Genomic DNA, 11087 nt, shown 5'->3' with positions numbered 1-11087 from the left:
TAAATGAAAATGCATCCCTATACTAGTTTTATTTTAGCAGATTATTTTAGAATACGCAGTGTATCATTCTTGAAACAACCTTATGTGATCCACTTTAGAATGCAGTATAACTGGGGTGGACAAGTGTGCCTCAAGGTGGGGTAGAACTAAACCTGGATCTTCCTTTGTGGCCAAGCAGAGATTGATATCAGGATGGACAACCTAATGATATATTGAAGAGCCACTCGATACACCTGTAGGCTATATCAGTAGACCTAGTATAAAACGTAGTTCTCCAGACTGCTGGTGCGCCATTAAATTATATTACTTCCTAAAAAAAGACCCTGTTAATACAAAAGGATATTTTTGACATGGCAGGTTTATTTAGAACGTCTCAAACCTGTAATCAAATATCATTGCATGAACTCTCCAGTACTGCAGGAGGGACATCTCCCTGTCTATTCTAGTGCTGATCTCAGTTCTCATTGAAAAAAGTGAGAAAATGTAATTATCTGAAATATGCACTTAATGATGTGTTAATTAGTGAGAAGATGAAATGCTGGCTTATAAAGTTACTTACTTTGTTAGAGAAATTTGTGAATGTTTAGTGCCACTGCAAATCGAATTCTACTGAGGTACAGCCACGGTAATACGGCCAATAATAAAAGAACCAGAAATAAACACCTCTCTTTACATATATTAGTAACTCAGATCCTCTAACCAGATTCTCTGTGTTCTAAAAACAATACTTGAACCTCTAGTTGTTGAGGTGGAACTACAACTAATGTAAGCATGAGAAGATCAGACATTTGGGGATGTATAGAGAAATAACTGTGGGATAAAAGTTTGAGGAGAAAAGATCAGCATGGAGAAGTTAAGGGAAGGTTATGTAGATGGGAGGAAGAAAGGCATCTTTGGATAAGTTAGGGGAATTATTATATAGATGAGAGGAGGGGGGACTATGCAGAAGTTGGAGGGACATTATGTGGAAGTAGAAATGGCAGTTTGGATAAGTAAGAAGAGGAATTGTGTGGATGAGACAAGAAAAGTAGTGTGCAGTGGACAGACTAGATCGGTCGAATTGTCCTTTTTTGCCACTTTCTATGTTCTAAGAAATAAGCTGTGTTTCATTGCTTCCCACATTTCTCATGCCAGCAATTTTGCCCCCAGGCATTTATGCCATCACTCTGCCCTTCTGGATCAAGACCTTTTAAGCAGAACATGGAGACGCCATGTATACTTTAATGTTGCCACTGATGGCTTTGCACTGTAGTGTATGGGGTTATATACAGTATTTACATTTACAAAGTCTGCTATATCAGGGAACAATTATAATGAGTATGATGCCATGAACTAAAAGACAAAAGCAGAGACACAGTCCATATCTAAAAAATAATTAGTTATAGACACTATCCATGACAGAAAACAATGACAATTTGGAACACTGGTGTCAAGGTTTCCTGTGGAAGGCACAATGAGATAAGGTTTGGATATACCTAATCACATTATAGCAGACAGAATGAGTAAGAATTTATAGAATTTATAGAATTTATGGGGATTATGTATCTCTCACAGGGCTAGCATAATAAGCAATGTGACTAAACTGAGCCAGATATAGAATATAGGAAAGAGAGCCATAACTAGGAACACAGGTGCACATAAAGAGAAATGCATAAATACCAGCTTCTTATAATCACGTAAAGTCTCTGAGGCATGGCCAGACCTGTGCATCGACCACAACAATCAGGCCCATATAGCATAAGGAAGCAGGTTAAAATAGGCCTGAGGTAATGCTGTTAGCTATCAGGTGCGTGATAAACGTAGTGTGTGGCGTGTGGGAAGTGCTTAGTTCAAAACTGACCATGTCTCATCAGGAAACAATCTCTGTCAGAATGATAATAAACCACATACCTCACCGTGTCTGTCCATAAACCTAAAATACCAGGAGCCATACTGTATTAAATCTTGAAAATAAGAGACAATATTTTTTTCATATTTTACAGAATGCATTGCACTACTGAAGCTGCAATACAGGTAATATATGTAGCATACCCATCCCTTTAATAACAGGGTCCCATTAAGTGGGAATTTATACTTAATGGGACCCTGTTTTTAAAGGGTTGGGTATGCTACATATATTATCTGTTTTGTGGGTATATATACGTTAACTTATAAGTGGGTCACTTTTTGATGGGCTGTTTAAAATGGACACAACTTTGTACTTTGTTACTGCGTAAAAACATAAATTAATGTGGATGCTTATAATTAATGCTTCTTGCTAAGCTTTATTGGTGCTTTATTGTGCTCTGTTTAGGGGCATTGATAGATATTTGGCACCACTTATATTACTAGGCGCTTAGAACAATCAGTTGGTTTTTGACCAACTATAGGATTGTCTATGTTGGCTTTTAAACTATCTTAATGCAAATTTGAATCAAGTTTTCTCTTTGTGTAGCAATTTAGTTGCCATTCTGACTTATAATGGCTCCATAAACCGTAAACTATCCAATTCGCAATTATTTAATGCTTGCATGTAATTCGTGGCAGATAAGGCCACAGTAGGCATTCATGCATGATAACACCTTATGCCGAGCCACTTACCGACAAACAAATCAATAATTACACAATCCGGTACAGTCTAGAAACAGGTGCTATTGCATGTATATAGAGTGTTGAAATGCAAAATCAGAATACACTTCAGATTAGTACTCCCAACACGCAGCCAGCTGTCACTGTTAAGGTGACAAAATAATTTAACACCTTTGCCAAAATAAATTAAGCAAGGACAAGGGTACATATCATCAGTAAGGAGGATGCAATATTTTACTAAGCTGCAAGTGTGGTCGTATTTTACAGAGTATATTTTGATGCACGGTCCTTGTAGAATGTACAGCTAGGACAATTTCCTAAAATGAGAAGGTCCAGGTCACCTGATCTTCTGCTGTCACTAAGTGTTACCTAGGCTTAGTTCCCTTACTGTCTCATGTCCCAAGCTCAGTTAGATGCTGAGCAGAGCGTATGAATACCGAGCAATGTTGCAGGGAATTAAATGAATGTGCTGCAAGTACAACTTCCAAGGTGTCCCTAAAATGTTTTGTCTACTTGGCATGATCCTATTGAAAACCAAAACGTAATGGAGGGTCTTGTGACCTTTTAGTAATGTTTTTACACCTGTATACTATATAGCTTTTTCCATTTGTAGAGTTAACCGCATACAGCTATCTTTGCCCACTATAGTCACCCCCATATGCATATGGGAGAGATCTATACAAACATTTACTAGAATAGTTACATAGCTGTATATTTCAACACACTGCTAAAGTTAAAGAATTAGGACTCCAAAATATATTTATTTGGGGCCTCAGAGAGTGTGAGCTGCCCACAAGACAGAGGATAGGAAGAAAGAGGAGGCAGCTGTGCTAGCTGCACTAGAAATTGAAGAGAGAGGGAGACATAGAGATGGAGAGAAGGAAGAAAAGAGAGAGTGAGTGTGTTTAATCTTATTATGTTCGAGTGAGTAAATTTATGATGTTTGAGTGTAAGTGTATGGTGTTAGAGTGAGTTTATATGTGTACGGTTTTAGCATGTGTTACTGTATAGAGTAGGAGTGCCTGTTTTAGTGTATAGTGCAAGTGTACATAAGTGTATGGTGTTTTGTGTGTTGGTTCCTTGGTTTAGTGGCTATTTTGAATTGTTATCTGCTGCCTTAATTCCTTCCCATTGTAGTGCAGTGTATAAAGACCATGCTTTGTTCCTAATGAGTCAGTATATGTTTGGCTACACTCGGTATTAGTAATTTATTGGGTGAGAAATGCTGATGATCTGTCCTCTCTGAAGAGCTATATTAACTTTTCTGCTAGTTCCCAGAATACATTTTATACTCCTGAAGAATGAGTGCTTCTGCTTGGGTGCATCATAGAATCTTGGCTGAAGGACCAGAGGAGAACACCAGCAAAGATGGCCAGGAATCCCCATTAAAGACCCCTGGTTCTGTTGACAAATCTATTCATACATTCATACATTTATTAAATTTTACCTGCTACTGCCCATGCCATTTTATAATTTGTATATAAATTAATTTTATAATTGTGACCTCTTTTTTTACTAATAGCAGATTCTCATTTTTAAAATATTGATTCTGTTTTTCATCCTTTTTTTATACTTAACTGTTTTTGGTAAACTTGATTGGAAAAGTAAAAAAATAATAATATTTGAATATTCAATTTCAATATGAAATTTAAAGTATGCATAAAAAGGTTTTATTTCATTATTTAAAGAAATAAAGATGAACAGACTTTGATTAAAAGTTAAATAGACAGTATAATGTCCCTGACAACCTCCTTATGAGGACTAATTTGCATTCTTTCAAAACAAAATAAAAATGGAAATAAAGCATGCAGTGTTCACCGGGCCAGTGCTGGAGCTGACTGGATCTGGATCTATCACCGGTAGGGAGATATGTTCTGCCGAAAGGAACAAATGCATTTAGGGGGATTCTGCAGAATTAATATTCATTAAAGTGCATATGATGGCTAAAGCATCTCTATAACCTGCACTTTGTTGTGCATTGCCCATTCATCTATTTCGCTTTTCCTTTGAGCATGTGGGATCATGCTTAGAGCACCCATTGGTGATAAGTACCTAGTTGACCTAGTCCCCAAAGTGTTATTGTGATCCTGCAACTGACCATTCATCTTCAGTGCAACCCAATACATTGTGTTTTACAATTATCAGATCTACAATCAACCATATGCTGATCCATTTTTTAAGTACTTTAAGAAAAATGTATACTGTCATATTGGCCCAATATGAAGTCTTTAGTGAAAGTTTACACCTTTTATTGGGCCAACATAGAAACAAAGATGTAAAATTACTTTGCGGGCCTCAGAGATTTCTTCTCCAACAATCCTGGCAAAAGGAATAAGATTCTGATCTATGTAAATTAATCATTTTAAACAAATGGCATCCAATCGTTGTTTCATGCAAAACAGTTAAACAAAAGTTAATTTGTAATTATTATGTGGTGACAAATTAGTTTCGCGTTTGTAGAAAAAAATTGCTTAAAATGTAACTGTACATAATGATAGGAATAAATGTATATAATTATAAGCATAAATAGAGAGGGTTGGCTTACTTTATGCCCAAAGTGCATTTTAGGGTAGCAAACAATAACAGGAATGTCACCTTTCCTTTCTTTTTGGAGTTATATAAAGAGAGGATTATGCAGATTCGCTTTTTTCACAGCCAGGCTTTAATTAACAAGGTGATACCTTTTACAATATTTGGTAACACGACAGATGCCTGCAGATGTATAACACAACAGGAACTGTGCTTTGAATTAGGAAATGAAGCTCAGGTGTGCTAATGAACACGCTAGTTCATTTAAATGAGGACAATCTGTTTGGAGACAAATTAATTAGTGCAGTCATTACAGTCAAGGAGAAAATAAATCTAAACCCAATGTTTAGATTCAAATAGGAAAGAATAACATTTGTTTTAATACAATCCACACAAGGAAACAAAACAATATGCAGTATACCTTATAATGAAAGCAAAATCTCCTAGCGCTGCCATAAATACTAATGGAATGGACCACCTCCTTGCTCTCTATCTCTCTGTAGAAGTCATCTTCAAGAAGGTAACCATCTTTATGGAGGTTCATTAATCAAGCAATGAACTTTTGGGGATGAAATGAGCTTGTTCTTCTCATCTTAGAAGAAAAGCCTTATCACAGTTACCGACATTATGAATGGCCAACCCCTGTTCTCCTGCTAGATGGGTCAAACCGGACCATGATATTGTGTAGTTACAGTGGTGATATGAAAATGAGTGCCTCTAGCACAATTCAGTCTGTGGATTAGTTCAGGGCTAGACATAGGTTCGGTACATAGAAACACAGAATGTAAGACACAATATGTGCCCAATAACATTTCACCAGGTGTGTGGCCTGGTGTCCTCCTATTGTAGCACTGATCATAAGTAAGGTATATGTAACATACTGGTCTAGGCTGTGTGTTGTCTAACAGTTGCCGATTGATGTAGAACTGATATGATATTATACAATATGATGAAATAAGAGATTCTGGGATGATACAAATGATGATGGTCCTAAATACCTTGAAAAAAAAGTAGCTGAGGTTAAACATGCCAAATACCTAAACTGTAGCCAAATACACAGTTACAGCAAACTTGGGCTCCATGTGCATCCTCCTTAAGGTGCAAATAAACCCCAGTGTATCTAGGAATGCAACAACCACTAATGGGTACATGATTTAGATAAGTGTGCATGTTTCTCACATTCATCCTATAAATTGCAAGAAATATATTGCAAGAATCTTATACCAGCAGACACCCACATATTAACACCCATTAAGTTGGCACTGATGGCCTAAGGTAGGCTAGGCAGCAACAGGCTCTGTAGAGACAGGTTCAGTAAATGCCCCATGAGCATCAATGACTTTCACAAACCCCTTCATAGATTCTTTGTCCACATATAGACACTTGACCTATCCTGTTCAACAGCAAAGCATTACATTAATAACCTAAATACAGGAGGGGCTGAGGGATGCATTATAAACTAGGGCCAGGGGAGGTCTGGCAAGGGACATAAGAGACAATTGTTCTCTGGCCTGCACTGAGTTGAAGACCAGCCTTTGGGTTGATAAGGACTTCAAACATTTACACTACTGCAGATACTTTCTACACCCCCTTTCTGTAAAACAAGTGAGTTCTCTACCCAGTGTGTTTTGGGCTTCAGTATTATTGGACCATTTGCATGGACCTCTTACCATGGTTAAATGTGGTCTCCCCTCCCCTGCTACAGATGAATATTTCTCCCACCCTACTAGACAGGTGACACATGGAAGCAGATAAATCCTAGATCCTTTTGCTTTGATTATACACCCCCTTCACCCCATAATGAGCAGAGCAGTGGAATATAATGGCATATAATTGGAATATAACATAATAGCCTTATGGCTATTCCAGCAGGACACATTCAACTTAGCCTCTGGTGTCTAGCAGACTAGAGTCTAAGCTTGAATCAGTTCACCAATATTTTAAGATCAGAGAAACAGATGTTTCTGTCATGGCTGTCACCACCTCTAAGGGGAAAAAAATGTGCTACAAAAAAAATGAGAAATCACTTTGTCATCACCTGTGTCCATTCCCCCAGGCTGTCGGGAATCTTGATATAACATTACAAAATGAAATTTAGAAAATAAAGACAATTGTGGGTATACAAGATTTTTTTCTGAAATACAATCTGAAAATAATAGTAGAGAAATTATGAGATATTTGACATAGTTTTACCAACTAATTAGAGAGATGAAAGAAACATAGAAGATGGTTTTGATTCATAGTGTAGCAAGTTCCCTCAGGGCAATAATAAATTATATCAGGCAAAGTATAGATTTGCCTGAAAATTCATATTTATTGTTGTATTCCTTTTTTTATTAATCTGTCCTGTGTCTGCTTTTTCATGTTGAATTTTATATTTATATTTACAGTCTGATTTTATGGTCCAGGTTTAAAATCGTATTATCTTAGAGATAAATGTAAAAAAGCACAGAAAGTTAGGATTCAGATCTACAAATCTAGGTGCAGCGGCTCTACCTGGGTCCTGGGATTTCGCAAGCTCTGGTCTAAGAGATAATTGGGTGCTGGTCGGTCCCTGATATTGCATTATTAAGTCAGAAAGTTGCAAGGTTATATTCCTCTTATTACAACCCTTCTAGCGAATAATGCCTTGGTGTATAAAAGTCAATAGTCAAATACAGCAGATAGGAATACAAGATGCCCATTCATGTAAACATCAATAAACACCAGCAAGTGGCTGTACATAGTTCCCTAGTGGTCCAGGGCTCACATGTTGGAGACAGTCCCCTAAGGTCTCCCAAGGGATGTGACCACATATTGCAAATCTTTTTTTTTTGTCCTCAAGTTATGATGTCACATCCTAGCACATCTCCACACAAAATTTTGTTGTCACCATTTTGTTTGGAAAATTAGTAATAATGTTAATAAAGGTTTATTTGCATCATATTCTGATCTTACCTAATAAGTAACTATATCCACTTGAGGAACCGATGTTGCATGTTTAGCAATAACGCTTATGTTCCTATGTTAATGAATTATGCAGTAAGACCTTTTTAAGAGAAATGTATTCAGACAAGTTTACGGGTTGAAGAATAGAGGAATTTCACTTATTTTACATTGTGGATTGCTTGAGAGAGATCCCCAGTGCTTGATCGTAGAGTTCTTTCGTGTCCTGTCATTGTGATATTACTAAGCAAACTGGGCTGGCAGTGATACTGCTTGAAAGGACTTAGCAGAGTTTTGGGTAGGAAAACGTAATGCTTCCATTGGCTATTCCGGGAAACTGTATGCAGACTATATATAATGTATCTAGAATATATAAGAGTTGGCAGGGCTATGCCACACCAATGTGATACAAATCAATGGGAAAATGGAAGTATAGATTCTCTCTTTTGTGTTGATGGGCAAAAGTAGCATGTGTTAATAGTTTGCCATGTAGAAGGGTATTGAGTCCTACAATTGCTCATATATAATAAATGAATATATAATTAAGTAACTGTTAAGTGCAGTTCTATAATATCAATGAACGCTCCTCCGGGACAGATCTTTGTGATTTGGATCTTCACGTCAATGCACAACGCAGAGCGCCAGGATATTTTCCTGTTCTTTAAACTCAACATACAACCGATATGAAATTTAATGACATGCGTTGATGATATTATTTTGCTTTTATGCAAATACAAGCATTTGTTGTTTATTAAGCTAATGTTTGCAGTAGTGACTCATGCAGCTCCTCAACAACAAGCTCACCTGTTTGTAATCAAAGGGTTAAAAAATAAATGGCTCTTCTCTCACTCCTGTGGCATTCTGAAAAAACATATTCCCACTGAAGAAAGAAGTATAGTTCTTTGAAGTGAAGAAAAAAGTTATGTATATGTAATTTTGGTTTTCCCCAGGGGACACATGATTACATTTTCCTCTTGTCAAAGGACTGTGGACAGATGAATATTAATTGCGAGTATGGACAGCCCAAGCTCGACTACAGGAATTTGTAGAGGTGGTTTAAAGAACCTTAAAAATTATAAAATGACAACACCTTGCTAAGTCCTTAGATATACATTGTTAGTTTCTGTTCAATTTAAATCATTGTGAATTTAGTAAATCAATTGGTTTATGAGAAGAAAATAAATGATAAAATGTTCAGAAATGGATAAAAAAAAATAAGTAATATGTAATGCATTTGTTCTTTAACTGATGTCAAGGGCTGACTAAAAGCTGGGAACATGTGCAGCCCAGTCAGGTGCCACAGTTTTAGATTGTATCTGTGTTAGAAAGGTATAGGTATTAACTAAGTCATTCCCTTATCCCCATTCATCTATATTTCTACCTGCAAATCGGTTGCTAAAAAAGGCTAGAGTGGACCTGTCACCAACAATGCTTTACAGATTACCAACGCAAGACCAGTATAACTATTGACTTATCTGTCCTGATCTCTCCTCCATTTGTCTCACCCTTCCTATCTCTAAAAAGGAAGATACGGTGTCATGATAAGGATCTGCAATGCAGTGTTGGTATATCCTGGTACACAGCACAGGAATAACAGGCAGGCCGAGGTCAGGTATACAGGAGCAGGACTTAAGGCTTCAGGACATAGGATTAAGGCAAGAACGAAGGTCAATGTCAAGCAGAGGTCTGGCACACAGTTCAAGATCCAAAGGAAGCAGTACAATAGGATAAGGCAAAGTTGTGGTCAAGGCAGATCTCCGCTTTACTTCACCATTTTAAAGGTGTTCCTAAACCTGCTCCACATCATAAAATCCAAGATGCTCCATATGCCACATCAAATGGTTCCCTCTGTCCCCTGACACCATCATGCGTTGGATGTGGGCGATTTACACATTGGGTTTCCCGAAAGATCTTCCCTGTCTTATACCAACTACTCGCAGGTTTAATGGAGGCCTAGGTATAGCACACTACAGAGTATGTAATATGTCAACTGTACCTTACAATTTTTTAAATACATCTCAAAATAAGTTAACTCTTAGACACACTCAAATTGCAAGTAGCTTAATCATTTCTCCCTCTTGACTACTGTAACCTGGTCATGCCTTTCAATTATTTTCACTGCAATGACAGAATGAAAAGGGGCCTGTACAGTTATAAACTGAAATGTGCATCAGGTTTATATGGGTTATAGGGTAAGAGAAGACAGCTTTGATCCAGTGTTTCTCATCTAAGGCCAGGTAGACGGTGTAATTTCAGGTACACAAGAATGCTAGTCTGACTCTATCTTTTTAGGTGAATCAGTACGCACTGGTTATAGGAATTGTCCATTAAATAATGTATTGTATGACTCCCCGATATCCGGTATCAGTGTATTTAAAATATCACTTATTACACATATTGTATCACTACTATTTCTGCACAGTGGCTTACAAAGGTTGTTTTTTTCTTACTATGTAATCTAGTTTCATTTAAAGTTAAGTTTTATTTTAGACAGGATTTTTGTTTGTTGGTAGTTCGTTATATTATTATATTATTGGGGGTTTTAGTTCTCAGTACTAGATATATATACACGTGTGTGAATTGGTATTCTGTACTATTACAGTCTAGGCTCAGGGCATGTACAGCCCAGATTCAAGCTAAAGTCCTGCTAAGACCATGTACACTGATCCTATATAAGTAATAGCTTTGTCACAAAATTGAGGGCTTATAGTAAATTCTCCGTCCCGCCCAACTTTACAATACCCACAAGTGTCCTCTTCTGCCTCTTCTCAGCCCCTTTAGCACCCCTCTTATCCTCCCAGACACTTCCTACGCACTCCCTCCAGTGTCTCTGTGCTCTTACCCACCTCTCCCTGTCCCCGCTGGTCTGGTACACCCCATTTTTCACATGCTGGTGCATGTGAGATCATAGGTCTACTCAAGATAAGAGGGAGGGGGAGGGGAGGAAAGTGAGGAAGAGGAGTTGACAGAGAGTGTGTATAGGTGTCTGTGTTAGTGTGCATGGGTATATCTATATGAAAATGCATGATGTTGGAAATATATATATAGTGTTAAGGTGTGTCTGC

This window comes from Spea bombifrons, chromosome 4 (assembly GCF_027358695.1).
Source record: "Spea bombifrons isolate aSpeBom1 chromosome 4, aSpeBom1.2.pri, whole genome shotgun sequence".
NCBI lineage: Eukaryota > Metazoa > Chordata > Amphibia > Anura > Pelobatidae > Spea > Spea bombifrons.
Note: the sequence above shows the minus strand (reverse complement) of the source record.